General features: G+C 42.8%; 1 protein-coding gene across 7 annotated transcripts in view; it reads right to left on the minus strand.

The window, feature by feature from the left end:
- Nucleotides 1–15,983, minus strand: part of adgrb1 (adhesion G protein-coupled receptor B1) — a 186,575-nt gene extending 170,592 nt beyond the window's left edge. For 4 of the 7 annotated variants that reach the window (XM_023963832.1, XM_023963833.1, XM_023963829.1 and 1 more), the window contains exon 1: nucleotides 15,388–15,982. The gene's annotated coding sequence lies outside the window, so the exon portion shown is untranslated. Of the gene's footprint in view, nucleotides 1–15,387 lie in introns of all 7 variants that reach the window. The other 3 variants (XM_023963830.1, XM_023963834.1, XM_023963831.1) reach the window with 1 other exon arrangement.
- Nucleotides 15,984–17,016: the final 1,033 nt, after the last annotated feature.

Consider the following 17,016-nt stretch of genomic DNA (forward strand, 5'->3'; position numbering starts at 1 on the left):
TATTTTGATGCTACTTTATCCTTCTTGGGGTCTCTGGGGCCTACTGGAGCCTATCCCAGCTGTCACTAAGATATTGCACAGTCCAGCCTACAAGCCTACAAGCCACAGACGGAGCCACTCAAAGACCATGTGCTGTGTTGTTTTTTATTACAATTTTTAGCCAAAAGGAAAAGAAAAAGAAAGGATTAAAAAACAACCAGTGAAAGACAGTGCTCTAGAGAAAATGCCAGAGGTCAGAGGAAAGCAGGCAGACAGGACACATAAGACAGAAAGGCAACAAGAATTTGAATGACCACTTGAACTTGACCTAAAGTGCACAGAGCAGGATCTGAGAAGCAGCAACACCCTCAAAGGACACAGTCAGCAGATTTTCCTTATGTGAGTTAAAAACCAGGAATCAAAGCCAGGGTTAGCTTGAGTGGAGCTAAACTGGGAAACAACAAACGGAAACAATGTCATCTGATGGCAGGAATCCCATCTCTAGTGGGAGGGGTCAGATAAAACCACACGTCCTTTACTCCATTCTGAGGCGGTACTCTGGAGATGAGATGTTTGCATCCATGTCTAAGCCATGCTGAGGTCTGGGAGAGCAGATTTAGTGTGTACGTATGAACTGATCAGATGATGTGGACAGAAATCAATCTCTGGAGCTCCTCAGAATTGCCACATATTCAGCCACCGGTTTGCTGAATGGAGAATTCCTGGAGCTTGGGTCAGCACTGATGAAACTTGAGGGTGTGCGGAGAAACTTTCAAAGTTTCCTCAGACAGGATGGCCTCATTACTCCACAGAGCGCAGGAGGCGCTTCTCCTTTCAAATATTTTTCTTACAGTTAACTGAACCCCAGGCTTTGTGTTTTAGGTTGAAATGTATTTTTTTTTCTTTTGTCACAATGATGTTTTTTACAACATAACCCAGCATTAGTGTAATGATCTGTAGCATTTCTATCTAAATTAAAGTCTGCTTTGCTGCACTCATGCTGTTGGAAAGTTTAGCATCTTCATCAAACTTTTACCATTTGGTGTGTGAAAATGAATCTTTTATCAGTGAGAACCGTTGGGTGCACATCAAGCCAAGCAGGTTGTGTTTCCCTTCGCTATGGAAAGCAAAAAGACTGTGTTGGCTGTGACTGAACAAATACAGAAAACAGCGCTTACCACAGAAAGTCCCCTTTCATTACCATCAGAATTCTCCTCTGATCTTGGAGAACGTGAAAAAATGAAGAAGGTTCCTCAGGAGGCGGATGGCGGGAGTTTTTTTTCCATGATGGCAGGAATGAGAAAGAAAGGAGAACTAATACTAGCTTTGGAATGAAATCCAGGTATTTTGTGAAAACCAAACTGTGTACTAACCAGTTTTCTGGTCAGCAGTTTGATACTCTGATAAAAAGTGTCTACAGCGCCAAATGGACCTCACAGACCTGATCTTAGCATGCTAACCCCAAAGAGGCCAACGAGGTGATCCAGTGGTCGTTCAGATATTGGAAACTCAACAGTTTATGAACATGACAAGTGCTGACAGCAGACATTCCCCAACATGTATTGGTGTGCTTTAGAAATGAAACCTTGCAGGGCACTCAAAATGAAATCCCTGCAGATAAATATCTCTTTATCCGTAGCCTTGTAGAACTTTTGCCACTGCTCGACAGTTTCGGGGTTTCAAACTAATTTAGCTTGATTTCCGTCCAGTTCTGTTAAAGCCGTTGTAAACTGCCCCCTCAGCACAGAGCAGACAAACTCAGTGAGACACTCAGATGATCTAGTGCAGCTATTAGCAGCTGAAGACCAAGACTTTTCAGATCCAAGAAAAGCCATCAGAGCAGGCCAGCATCCATTTGAATGTTATGTAGCATATATCTGCTCATATTTTCAGCACTTCATCATCACCATCAGTTTCACAACTCTCACACACATGCACATTCATGTACACACACACATGCAGTGTCACACTGAGGTAAGTGTTTTGTTTTTGCTGACATGGAAAATAACGTCAAAAGCTACTCAATCAATCCATTATATTTGCTTAAAGGAACAGCTTGAAACAGACGCCCACTGGTTTACAACTTTTAATGTGTTAATTAATGTTTTAATGTGAGCTTAGTTCTCCACCACTAAATTTAGAACACAACCAGGTTTTGTTCATTTTCTTTTGATCCAGATCTGTCTCACCATGGGAAATTTTGAAATCTGACTGGACAAAAAGGCACTTTTCTATTAAATGTAACACAAGGGAACACAAAATTCTGATGAATGATTATTTAAACGAGAAACACTTATTCAAATCTCACTACGCATGTAAATGTGTTAAAAATGTAGGCTGGGTTTAACAACAGTTGTCAAAAAATCATTTTTGTTTTCTTTCATATGGTGTACCGTGATTAACTTTGCCGATGAAGAGATAGGGGCAGATTATATAAGTTTTCCCTTTTCTGCTCTTTTTTTCATTTATTAACAGTTATAATTTTACTTATATATATATATATATATATATAGAGAGAGAGAGAGAGAGTGAGAGAAAGAGAAAGGGATAGATAGATACATATTAAAGACTAAGTCTTTAAAAAGACATAGATCTCATGGATCATGCAATTTTGTCAAAACAATCTTTACCTAGTGTGTTTTCACAAAGTTCATAGATTGTTTAGTTGTCTGCATTTCTTTCTAGGATAGGATTTTTTAAAGTAAGCCTTTTCTCTATTTTGGGGTATTATTCATCTTGGTCCAGAGTCACACCACCAAAGATTACGAATTTACTTGATGTCAATTTTCTATATCACCATAAATTCCCAAGATCTTTCCTTATTGAAGCTTTGCTTTTATAAGGAAGATCTACCTCACTTACTGGTATGCTGGATTTTTTGCCACTCGACACATCATCATCATTGGGCCTTCACTTTATACCAAGAGCTAAATCTCATTCTCAGCCCATCACAAGGATATTTTTGTCTTTAAATAAGCAGCTCATTAACTCCACCCTGTTCCCCACCTGGAGTGATGCCTTTCAAAAGTCTGGTCTTAACCACCATGTGGGAGTATATTCATCTATGATTCGAGCTTATCCCAGGTATGCATGACATTGTCGGCCAAGACCCCAACCCTACAGACTACACACCTATTTCATGCACATCTTTCTGTACCACAATTGAATCTTGACTTGAATTCCTGATGATCTCTACATATTGAAATGACATTTACCTTTAGTATAATTAAGGTAAGAACGTAATGAATTAACCCGTTCATCAAAGACAGCTCTTAAAGTCTTCAGGTAGACGCTGCCCCACAGTGTCAGCTGGTCTTTGAGCCACGTCCTCAGTCAACATGCCCTTGGAACAATCAGGCCTGAATGTCCAGTGACATTAAACTGAGGTTTACCAAAATGGGAGCACAGTTATTCCATATGTTTGTGTGTGCATGTGCACGTGTGTTTAGTGGGCGGGCAAAGGGTCAGGGAAGTCTAATGATTTCCGAATCTAAAGTTTTAGGGCATCTTTGAGCATTTTACAGTTTCACAGTTTAACAGCAGAACAAATTGATATCTTGAGTAACGAGATCTGGCAGAGATGATCAGATGGACACAGACCTCAGCAGGTAAAGAAGGGAGGGCATTCAACTGACACTGCTGAGGATGGAAGAGGACAGAAAAGATGAAATATTTGCAATAAGAGTTTTATATAATAGAGATGGGTGAAGAGAAAATGACAAAAGTAGAAAAGATTGAAAATAGTTAAAAGGAATAGGTTGGTAGTATAAATATAAGAGATCTTTTAAACTACTTCTTGCCCATTGTTCCATCCATCATTACCTCCATGTGAAAGGCCAGAACAGCAAATTATTGAAGGATCAAGCAGACAAAATGTGCCGAGCTCAGTACCAGCTGCAATATCTGATAAGTGGAGAAAAATGTAATGAAGTGGAACCTGGAGGGGTCAAACGCTTCCCTTAAGTAGAGCTGTTCAACAACACAGCTGACCAAAGCAAATTGGAAATTCTGCACTTTGGGACCACATGGCTTTCTTTTTGGTGGCACAAAAACTTTACTAAGACATTCATTTCACACAGAACAAACTGCTGCTAGACACAGTCGTTATACAAATCAATATTTGGACGAATATCAGGCTTTTTTACGGCAGGGAACTCTGCCATCTGACCTACATCTATTTGAAGAGAATTTGACGGCAGTAAGAAGAGTGAAGAGTCTGAAAGTAGACTCCAGACCTTCCACTCATCCACACTGCCAAAAGCAGTCTTCCTTTTTTTGTTTCCTGAGAATAAAGACAGTTCCTCCCACAGCTTTTGATTCAAACATTTGATTTTGCCATTCTTCATCTTTGCATGCAACAGAATTTCACAAATTTTACGTTTTCCAATCATACTTTGCTTTAACTTTAGGCTCAAATTGCATTTATGTGCGTTTTTCCAATGTATACGATTAAGCCTGGAACTGGAAATTTGGTCCAGACCAAGTCCTGAACCTTGAGTTTGGTCTGTATTCAGACTGCCGTCAAGCAGACTTTCCTGTTTCCGACCAAAGCTTGTAAACAAAACCACATGACTAAAGATCTCTTCACTCATTGGTGAGGAATTAAGAAGCCGGGGCAAAGCAACTAGAGGCAGAAATTCTGCGCTTTGCAATCCTTGTCGAGATAGTTCACTCATTCAAACTTTATATTTCGCTGACCTGTATCAGCATCAGATACAACACTTTTATTTTGGTATGGCGGAGTCATGGTGCAAGATGGTTACTGAGGAGACGACGTTTTAGACGGTACACTGCTTAGTGTTTATAGATTGTTGGGAAAACAGTGAACAGTAATGTGTCACATTAAAAGTTGTTTCAATGAGCCTGCATTCATCCCATCACATTTTAATTGAGTTGCTGTGTCTCGTCGTTGTGGTGTTATGACATTATTTTGAGAAAAATCTATTAAGGAGCTACAAGGTGGCTTTTAGGATGACGTCACAGCAGCACCAGTCGGGTGTGTTAACAAGACACAGAAAAGCATGTTAGAAGCGTTTTCAGCAGTGTTAAAATAAACGTTCTAACAAATAAACAGCTGGATCCTTTTCTCTGTTTGATAACACGATAATCATTGCCTTCCATTTACGTCCGTTGAGGAATCTCAGACGAACCAAAGCTCAGACTGATTGGAAACGAAGCAAAACCACCTCCAAAGATGAGTCAGAGAGCGGTTCCTGGTCCCGGACCAGAGTCCCCTTGGATGTATTGAGACTGAAAAATTGGTTCTCTGGTTCACTTTAAGCAAACCAAATGTGTCCTGTCTGAATATACTCTAAGAAAACTCATCACAACCAAGTGTCTGCCTTTGATTCATTCACAAGGCAAATTTTTGTTTTTGTCTTTTTCCAGAATGAGCGCTAGCAAGCATTCTAGCACGCTGTCATATTCTTTCCACACATCGCGGTGGTAGTTTTTTAAATAGCTTGTGAGATTTGTGGTGTTAAATTTGGACATTTTTCCGTCTTTGTGGTACTTTGGTCGAACACATTTTGCAAACAGCGAGTGAGCCGTTGGTCTCAGACACAGTAAAACAAGCCCACATGGGTGAGTGCTGCACCATGTTGCAGACAGAGCTTTTTTTTTTTACTTTATTGTACAAACGTGTTGCAGACAGAGCTCTCTAGTGCAGGCACTGAGAGGTGACATCACTTACATGTGACAGAAGCTTGCAGGATGGGCGGGGTGAGCAGACATCTTGCTGGCAACGATATTATTGTGCAACCCTAGTTGTAATGTTCAGTTTTCTTTGAATGTCTGTCAATAATATAGTCGTTTGTCATGCTTAGGTCTAGTAAGTTTGTCTTTTGTTTATTTATGAAAGTCTTTCAGTTTCCATCAAGAAGTGTATCTTCTGGATGTGGGTCTTTCACCTCAAACCCTGGCAGAGATGCCTAAACTGAATCGCCTCAGCCACATGTTTTCCCAAATAACCTCAGACAACAGACTTCCTTCCCTGCACAGGTCTGGCGTGAAAACAGCCCCACCCTTAACGCAGATTCCCCGTCTGTAAAGGTGCGCTATTCAGCGAGGAGAGTCGGGATAAAGATGATTAGTTCCAGAACTGATGGCTCCTGATGGGGCGCCCAGGGCAGAGACACAAATCAGGGCTCTGCTATGGATGATTATCTAGCCACTCCAGATCAAAGGCTTCTCTTCTTCTCATCAAGGAGGATAAAGAAAAGATCATCAAAAGATCCTTGCAGTGTGAAAGCACCTCTGCTGTTTTACTGGTTGAGACTAAAGCAGCTGCAGTGCCGGCCCAACCACCACAGCAAAACCTGAATATGGAGTATGTGATGCATGTTTTCTCCTCAGTTTATATGTTGTCATAAACACGCTGCTGGTGACAGACAAAAATGATGTGAAAAGCATTCTTAAACCCCTCACGAGCCTGTGGGGGTTAAAAGAATAGTGCCACTAGTTATAAAAGAGCAGAATTTACAACATAATGTGTTGATGATAGCTCACACTCTCAGCCAAAAACAGGGTCACGCCACCGCTGAGTAAGCTGTGGAGGAAGCAGAGTGACCCATCTGTGTCTGTGTGCATGCGGGGGAGATGCCGTGAGCGTGCCCACACGCATGCAGAAAATTTGGAGGCATTGCTTCGCTTCACAGCATGCTGTGATGAAGGAGTTGACGTGGCTGTGAGGAGACGCTGAGCTGTTCCTGAGATTACAGCAAATGCTCTTATCGTTATCAGAAACTTCGGAACGCGGGCACGCCTGCAGCAGCTCTCAACACTTTTGTCCACGACTTTACTGACACGGAGTCCTAAAATGCAGCCATTCAGGCTTCTTAGGTCTGCTAGGGATGCAAGAGGATTCAGTACAAGGTCAGCAAATCTGTTTAAAAGGTGCAATTCCGCACAACAAAGCCGCTACAACGCAAAAGATTTGTCCTTTAACTCCATAGAAGTGTGTCTGTGGGTGTGTGTGTGTGTGTAAGCCTAGGGGCGGGGCTGGCAGCACAGACTCTTCCTGGAAGTGACATTTCCTCACTTTGTGACATCACAATGTGACGATCAGCTCATCTTCGTGAGTTGGGAGGGGCTGGTGCTCAGAAAGCAGGTTTTTAGAGGAATACTTAGAAATGCGTGAATGGATCAAAACACCGCTTTGGGGTTATTTATAGTGAGGAATGAACATTTCTATACACTTAAAAGCTCAAAAAGTTAATTTATCTTAGTATAGGCCATTTAATACAATTTTTGGCGTTTTCTCTCGGAAATGCAGCTGTTTCCCAGTAGGGACGCAATGATTCACTTTTCCCACAATTCTGTTAAAATCTAGACTTTTGGGTCACGTTTTTTTTTTTTTCTGTTTAAAAAGATAAGATAAGATAAGATAAGATAAGATAAGATAAGATAAGATAAGATAAGATAAGATAAGATAAGATAAGATAAGATAAGATAAGATAAAGATACTTTATTTATCCCAGTTGTTGTAGCGTCCGCATACAGCCCCAATACAAACACACAAACAGTGGGCGACAATCAGAATAAAACAACAACAATCGGTTCACCTAACAGCTCTAAAAAAACAGACAGACCTCAAATGAGTTTATCTACTACAAATGAATGATGTGTCATAGAGTCCAATGGGGTGAGGAAGGAATGATCTCCTATAGTGGTTGGTGTGACAGCGATGCCGCCTTAGCCTCTTGGAAAAGGTACTCCGCTGACCGTCCAGAACAGGATGGAGAGGATGCTCAGGATTATCCATGATGGATACAAGCTTGTTTAAAGTTCAAAATCCTATTTTTAATTTGCTAATAGGTGAGTAGCGATGACAAAAGATTGTTCCGTTGGTTCATACTTAGCCTGGTGTAAGCCTTGTGCTATCTTGTGGGGTCCAGATGACCCCACCCTTACATTGACGTGTTCTCCCTACCAGGACAAAGGTGGATAAAGGTGAAGAGAATTTCATCTAATCCATGGACACCAGTGAAGATCACAAATCATTAAAGAAAAAAGGCTCAGCGGGTGGGGGTTCAAATGACCCCACTCCCAAAGTTAATGTGCCTTGGAGGCACTTTGGGAGTGGGGTCATCTGGACCCCAAAGATAGCACAAGGGGTAATAAAAGAGTAAATAATAAATTCCTTTGACATACGCGGTTTGACATCTTCAACGTTAGCATACTGGGATGCAGTCTGGACACAACGCTCCCCCCCCCCCCCCCATTCGGTTCAATGGTGTATCTTTGACTTTCAAACTAAGGATTGTGGCACCTCTCGTTCCCAAGGTGAGCTGGCCCTCCGAGTGTGTAGCTGTAGAGCAAAGTGACCACGCAGACACCAACTTAACGACGCAGCTTGCAAAAACAGAAAACAGCACACCTTGTTGTGATGCGGTGCTGAACTGAGGCAGACTAATGACTCACTGGCTCTAAACCTCTTTGAGTCACAGCCCTCCCAGAAAAAGGTTGCTGGTCATGACCGCCTGCCCTCCCCCAATCTGACACAAGCCTGTACACTGTGACCCACATACACCCCGCCCAATACACCATCATGAAAATCTGCATGTAATGCAGCCACTTTAAAAAACAGGCTATTCTTGGATTTTGTATCCCCCCCCCCTCGATACCCGAACAGGAGCTTTTGGATGCAGAGGGTTTGTTTGCCCAGAGCCACGCCTTAAAAGCTCTGACTGCTGATATTTTCAGGATTCACGCTCTGGAATGTTCAGCCACCAAAACGCCGAACAATGAAACTGATTTACTGATTTGTACGTCTGGACGTTTCCACTGAAGAGCATTTTGGGGTTTCACGTCTGTGCACATTAGAGCAAAAAATGATTTTTGTACTAAAATAACTAACTATGCTATAAATATTATATGTTAAAAAATTTGACAATTAAAAATGGTTTTCTGCAAAAAACGCAAATGTGGCGAGATTTTCCTGTATCCATGACGCTTTGCAGCTGTTAAATCCACCGCTGGCTAAGCCTTTTTGTCATCAGAACACACCGAGGTGTAAAGGTGTTTCCTCGGCTTCCTTCTCCGACGTGCCAACGTGTCGACAGAAATAGAAGACAAGAGATTCCTGCTAACAGAAGGCTTTGACTCACAGCCACATGTCTTATATGCTGACATACTCGAACTGCTTCTACATAAGGTTTCCAGGAGAATAAGTTTGGAACCAGAAGTCAAATGAAATCATTTTCATCTCAAAATCCAGCAGAGTGCAGCCCTGCAGACTCGGCAGGAGCAGGGATGCAAGTTTCTCCATTTTGAAAAGCTCAGGGTTTTTCTGGCCTGAGGGCTGCACCTTTGTCTGTTTATTTTCAGACCAACTAAAGTGATTAATGAGCATAAATGCTAAAAATAGAACGCTTCTTACATTTCATGTCTGTCATGGAGATAAGATCTGCTTAAGGCAGCAACAAGAGTCACACAGTTTCCAATAGCAGGATATTTAAACAGTTTTATGTTCCCCATGAAGGGAAAACATGATTTAGTTTCATTTAGGCTAAACAAAAAAGTCTCAAATGATTTAAAATTTATGACTGAAGCTATGGGGACGTATGAAAACGAGGGCATTCCCCATGACAGCCCAGCGGCAAACGAGACACAGAGGAGAGACTGTCCAGCCTCTGCATTCAGCTGTGCGTCATGCATTTGCTGCTCCAACAAACTGTGAAACAAAAGAGGACTGGAGATATCAGACACTCCTGACTGTTTCCAGCAAGCACTGAGCAAGAATGGCACACAATCAGCAGAACCCCCCACCCCGGCTGGCTCCAGGAGGTCCACTCGCTGCGCTCCCTACTGCTAGGGAACAGGGTTTGCGTTGCTCTGGATCCATTTGAACTCCTCCGTTTTCATCTGTAGCAGCTAATACCAGCAGATATAAGTCACCTCTCTTTGGAGATGAACAGTCATCAGCCAGTGATCAGAATCTGCAGTTTTCCGCCTGATCAGATCAGACAGAAAGCAGCCGAGCTGAACCCATCCTGCTTTGTCCTCCTGTGTGTACATAAGCTTGAGAATCAGTCCCTGTGTTTAAACCTCTGTAAAACTGAGGTTATGTGTCACACAGACGAGGTCACTGCACCCACACCTCACAGGGGGGTTGACCTGTACGGGTGCTGCAGGTTTTTGGGTTGTCCGGGTCCGTGGAGCGACATAGAGAGGAGCCGCTGCACCTTAAGAGAATTCGCAGTTCCCTTGCAGTCACCTTAAAGGACGTCATCAAAATAGAACGCACCATTGTCCTGTGTGTGTGGTAAGTGTATCAGGAAGTATTTGTAGAGATAATGGATGTTACACACACTTATGACGTGGGAGTGTTCCTATTGTATGGCGTCCATTATGCAGCACTATAGTCGTTAGTTAGGTGTGCGTACACGGAGTGTGCAGGTAATACGTAAGTGCCTGTAGAACACCTGTAGGACATCCACAAAAACTACAGTTATATTTTGTTTAATTTTCTAATTTCTAAAGGCTGCGTCACACAGTCACTACATACATTTTCAACGTATGAAATGTCAGTCTTTAACGATACATGCATGATCTACGTAATTCCTAAGTGTTTCTTGCATTTGTCATCGGTCAATGTGCTCAGATGTCTGTCGAGTGTTTTGGCCAACAGGGGTTTATAAGAATTTGGTTTTGAGCTGTTCAAAATTTTTGGACAGTTCAGAATTACTCTGTTTACGCGTATCTTACGTAGTGTATACACAATTAATACCTCAATCTTACTCAATTGTGCATGATTTTTGCAGGATGCAGACGTAAATTTGTCTCTTTCCACGACCATTTCACATATATCTAACAGACTTTTCATGCATGTACCATCAATGTAGAACTTTTATTCATGTATCCGCCGCACATACCACCTTAAAAAGATGTAACTGACGCATGTATTTTGGGCCACATTTGGGTTTTACGTAGGATTACGTGTTCGTACTTCTTCAGTGATTTGAAGGTGGTGCGTTCGTGATACATCTGTAAAAACGACACATAAAGAACACCTTTTTCCCTTTTTATACGTATATTCATGTATGACCAACTTTCATCTGTGCAATATGCGCAAAATGTACGTGGTGGCTGTGTGACACGGCGGTAACAGACAAGCTGCACGTAGGGAGTGCAGCACCTTTCACTTGTCCAACTCCTTGCACAGTCCTCGGGGTTCAGGGGGGTTGAAAAAAAGAAATATTCATACGACCTGCTTGTATTACACCTATTCCTCCCTCACCTACCCTGGTGTGTTGTAGAAGTGTTCTCAGTATGACCAAAGAAAAAATGTGCACAAACATTTTGTTTCTACGTACTCAAAGAGTGGTCGACGACCTTGATATTTCCTGTGGGCCACCTGCGTGGGCAGATTTGCCCATCCTTTGCCCACAGACAGTCGGTATCCACCTACAAGGGCATTTGTGATTAGGGCATAACTGACACTCAAAAACCCAAATCAGCAAATCGCACATCCAGAACTCTGAAACTGGACCAGAGCATCTAAACTCAGAGCAGGGAGAAAGAATTCTCCCTGGCAGTCCTTCAGTCCAAACTGAAGCTGCACAGCAGCAAAAAGAGAAATTAAGGACAGAGTTCTTGTCAGACCATGCGTTTCCAACTGTGCATCTCTCTGTATGTCAGACATGAACAGGAACACTGGTACTAAAGATAAAGATTCAAGTATTACCCCTCGCTACTTTAAACATGCTTTTCAAACACTGACAGCATTAATGCTCCTCAGAGTTAGCCCTAAACTCCTTCATCCTCTACATTCAGGTCCATCAAATGAACATGGACCATGAGTGTAGCAGGTTGTCTGGCATGTTGTGCACATCAGCTGAGAAGCCCCAGTGCAGAAGAATCCGCCGAGCCACCAGCAGCAACTCTGTGCTCCAAGACAAGTATAGTGGAATTCATTACAAAATTCATTGATAGATTTTTTTTTTCTTCATCATTTCCAATCTGTGAGCATGCAGCCAAGCCGTGGTGTTGTTTGTTCAGAAAACTCAATAGTCTTAAAGCCTGGCGCTCCAGAGTGATCAGGGGTGTAATTGGGTAATCCGCTGCTTTGGATAAATCAATAGTTTGTGCAGCTCAACATACTTCTCTAAGTACAGACTTAATTATACTTTAAATCTGCTCTGATGTAGCTTTGCTGCTTTTTCTCACACTGACTTGGCTAGCCTGCTTTATGTAAGACGACTGGTGAGTTAGGAAGTTCTGCCTCTGACCTCTCAGAGTGTCCTTCAACTACCAAAAGAACCAATGAAGATTATCCAGCTCCTGGAGATGTGCTCCACATCCACAAAGACCCTGTAGTTTGATTGAAAGCAACAACATTCACTGCTCAGCCGGCAGTCGCTGAACAAAGGATCAAAGTCTGCATTTGTACGACGATGATTATGAACATGTTTGTCAAGCAGCCAGTATTAAGCTCAGTTTCTGCTTGGCTGCTCTCTCCGCAGTTGTTTCCAGACAAAAGACGAGCCATGCTGCACTGCTTTTATACCTTAGCAACAGGGATGATTAAGTGATCCGACACTTTCCTGCAAGCTGCCGCTCTCAGGTCTGCCGCCGCTTTGAATTCTCACTGCACAAATGTGAACCATATCAACGCTCCACATTCAGGTCTTTGAGCTTTATGCTGAGGCTGTCCAGCCCCAGCCCCACACAGCAGGACATCAGCCAGGCCACACCATCCCAGCAACAGCCGAAACGGTTTCTGGCACCACAGACAAGCTAAAATAATTAGAACAGGTTTAAACGTGTTTGTGACACATAAATGCAGGATGTTTTTGCCTATTGTGTTGCATCATATTTCAAAAGAAAACCCATTGCTCAGTTTGAAAAGGGTTTCAAACGCAGAAAACTTCTGATAGAGCAGCTGTAATGGATGACAGGAGATTACACAGACTGCACAGATAAAGCAGCAGCGAGTGTGTATGAGTCAGACCTGCGCCGTCATGTGCAGCCACATATGTTCGGACATATTTATTGGCATGAAGCCGATAGGGACACAGAGGTTACCTGGTGGTTGAGCCGTGAGCCTCTACTTTGGTTCTGAAGGACTGAACAATGAAACCTCTGCCCGAGTCACTCTTCTTTCCAAAACTACCAATGATCAGGCGATCACAGGAATATTTTTACAGGATCAACTCTGTGAGTACATGTAGAATAACATTAAAAAAGGCTTTTGTAATGACTGACTCCAGTGCTTTTCCTCCATGGCGTGTCTCAGTCGCTGAGCGATGGGCAGACTCAGACAGACGCCGCCTGTTGACATCAGAAGGTCTTGAGTCAACAGCCCCTCTCCATCTGGCTTTTAATCCATCTTTTATCATCTGACTGTCACCTTGTCACCCACGCATTTCAGTGACACCCCCAGCGTCCCTCTCACCCTCTCATCTTTGGCCCTCTGATTTCACAGATGTGAGGTTCTCTGATGGTGCGCAGCCTTGGACACTGTGACCTTGTCTGAAAATTGGGAATCGAGAAGGAGGACGGAGAGGGGGGGGGGGGTGCAGTCAACGGCGAGGGTGTTTCCAGGAGCGCAGACACAAAGGAGGACTTCTGGATTAAAGAAACATGCGCGGATGTCTGCAACGCCACTGATGCAGAACACAGCTGACTGCAAATCGGAACACCTGAGGGGAGGAAGCAGGGGTGGGGGGCAGGGTCAGCACTCAGATTTAGCAATAAACTATGAGAGATTCAAATCCATGCACGTCCAGTACTAAAGTCTCGCGTGGAAAAAGCATTTGATTATATGGCTATCAGAGACACATTTGAACGTATTTGCCTTTGAAATGTTGATATTATTAATATAAGATAAGAAATAGGAGGAAGCCGCTGAACCACGGACACAAAAAAACAGGACAACACAAAACGAGCAGCAGAGGCGGGAAATGAAGCCGCAGAGTTTAAGATGTCATCTGCTGCGGACGAAAGGTCGTTACTGGAAAGGAAAATCTGACAATATCCAAAATATCCACAAAAACAACACGCCGACGGACTCTGCCAACATGGCGTCGGCCTCCCTAGCCAAAGCTGTAGCTCCCTCAGTGAACAGCGTCCATTTTTAAGAGTTCAACTACGTGGAGCCTTTATAGTTTCATCTTAGTATTAATCAACATATTGATTTCAGTAATGTTCTTTATCTAAGCTTTAGAAGCGTTCTTCTTGTTCCATCTTTTCCTTTTTGATTTGAGGAAAAAAAACAAGTTCACAATAAAGCATCTTAAAGGCAAGAAAACTTAACAAAATCTGTTTTGCTTTTATAAAGCCTTGAGATTCCCCCCTTCTTGTTTGGTATTTGGAACATATCTGCTCTTGCTTCCTCTGGCACCTCGTTCAACGGTCGACACACTGCTCAGAAGCAACGGGAAAACACGAACTCATGGCTTCTTCCCACCACCATCATCTTTAACTTTGAAATTAAAGTTTGCATCAATCCACCAGTTATTTTTTTTATTATGGTTATAAGCAATGACATATTTTTAAGCCTTAATCCAGTTCTCAAAGTTTCACAAACAGGCCAAGCCTGTCCTGTCTGGGCTTTCCTTCACAACTGAGGACACCATGAGGTCCAAACACCAACAAGCCATCAGCGATGAAGCCAGCTGAGGGCTGCAGGCTCACAGCCTTCCTCTTTCTCCATGAACACCGCTGGCCCGGTCACCTCCTCATCACACCCCAACCTTGACATCCCATCACCTTCCCCTCTGGAGTGAAGTCAGGTGGAGAAAAAATGAGCAAAAAAGTGAAATAAAAATCTTTAGGGAAAAACACTAGAGGTTTATGTCAATATAAAACAGATACTTTGTGTTTCTTGACGCACTCAGGTCCTTCTCTGGGATGAAGAGCTCAAACGCTGCTCATCTTCATATCCCCCTAACAGGAGGACGCTGGATTGCAGCTAAGTCATTAATTAACTCAATTAAATTAATTGATTTTTTTTAAAAGCCACAATTTTGCGCAAAACAATAACATATTTTTAATAGTGTATATTCCTGAATTCATTTTTGACAAGTTAGTTAAGAGTTGTACTTTGTCATTTGGAGAGCAATCTAAACGTGGCGGAGAACAAAGACGCTGCGCTGCGTTCCCCCCCAGAGACCCCAGAACTGATGGTTCCGGAGGAACCGGTTCGGGCTGCAGAGCTTCTGCTGCCCAGCAGGAAGGAGACATGGAGGCGTTCAGAGCAAACATCCAGACGGCTCCTACATTCCCTCCACCTGCCTGCCTGCGTCTCCCGGATGCTCACCTGCAGTCCGCGCACACGGAACGGGTTGAAGTAAACTTTCGATGAACCCTACAGTTAAGTCACTGAGAGGTCATCGAAATGACTTTGACACCTTTTTCAAAAAAAAAAAAAAAAAAGAATCCAAGTAAAAAACCGAGACCGTTTACCTTGACCGAGCTTTCAGTGACCAAAGCTGCTGCGTTCCGGGCGCTCAGAACAATTCCGACAGGAGAAAAAGGGAAGTCCTACAAGTCCACGCAGCGCTCCGTGGACTCAAAGAAGAGTTGCCTCATGTTGAATCTAACTAAGGTTGTGCTTGGAAGATGAAAACGCAAAAACGCACGGCGGCTGCTCTGGATGTCCGTTACGCGCCCCCAGTGCGTAAAGCAGCTCCAGACAATTCCGTCCCAATTCTCCTGCTGTCACTTAGTCCCCCAAATAAACTTCTTCTGCTCCTCCTGGCTCCACAGAATAAAACGATGTCTTAGTTTTAGCTCCGTTTTCAGTTCAATAGATTTTTCCTTTATTGCTCTGTTTCTTTTTAATTCCCCTCAAATTCTCCTCGGTCTGAAAAAGTTGAGATGTTCTCCCAACGTGGAGCTGTTCCCGCGCGCAAGGTGCGCACGGCGCGCAGGTAGACGTGCGCCTTCAGTGGTCAGGCGAACCAAGGCAGGTTGGTGGCGGTCTGGGAGCCGCCGTCTCCCGGCTCTGCTCTCAGGAGCGTCCTTGTCTGTCCGCGAGTCCGCGCGCAGCGACAGCCACTTTCCTTATTTGGAAGCCAGGGGCTCACGCTGCTGTCAAGTGACCCAAAGCGCACCAACATTACTTCCAGGCAAATCTTTCAAAATAAACCTCCAACTCACAGTCACCGGACACACCTAGAGATGACCTCTAGTTCAAAACACAAACTAGACTTGAGACTTGACTTTCAGAGTGTAAATTAAAATGAACGTGGAATCAAATATGATAAATTAATCACTAAAACAACTGTCCTCTTCATTCTATTTTTTCTCCAATTTTTAGAATTCTATTTTTTTTTCCAAAATCACATAGGGCAACATGTCTATTATTCATGTTCTACATTTAATTTAACAAATCTATTATTCCATCTTGTGATATCTCATTTCGAAATCGCTGTATAGATGAACAGGTGTAACGCTAAATGCCAAAATGTCACAACTGTTTGAACATTGGAATGATCAACATAATTTGTGCCACAAAAGGAGAAATAGTAACATCATGCAGGCTTCTCTCTTGGGAATGCTCTTATTTTGAAGTGAAATTACACTTTTTCATGTGGATTCTACCTTTACTTGTCTCAAAGCTCAAAGGGTGTCTGTGGGTTAAAAAAAGAAAAAGAACACACCCATCAGCCCCCTCTTCTGGAGTGAATATGCGTCAGATGGATGTTGTATTAAGGATTTTGCTTTTTTGCACCACCTGCAATTATCATGGCAGAGAATAAGTTGACAACAGACGAATTTTTCTTTATTCATTTTGCTGTAATGTTTCCAGAGATTCTCTTTTTTCTGTGAGTTTAACATTTTGCATTTTAATGTACACCATATACAAAATATAATTTTACTTTCACCTGTTGTCCCGTACGTGCACTCTGAAGGAGACTGATGTTTTTTAACATTTGTTTGATGAAAAAATGTGAGACATTCAGGCGTATGTCTTTCTACCAGCTTCATGTTGCTGTCCTTTTGGTGACGTATCCTTCTCAAATACATGGTCATGGTTAAATCCAGTGATCATTCATGATGTCCGCCTTACTGCAGAGAATGAAGCCCTCT

The sequence above is a fragment of the Oryzias latipes genome, chromosome 16, assembly GCF_002234675.1.
Source record: "Oryzias latipes chromosome 16, ASM223467v1".
Classification (NCBI taxonomy): Eukaryota; Metazoa; Chordata; class Actinopteri; order Beloniformes; family Adrianichthyidae; genus Oryzias; species Oryzias latipes.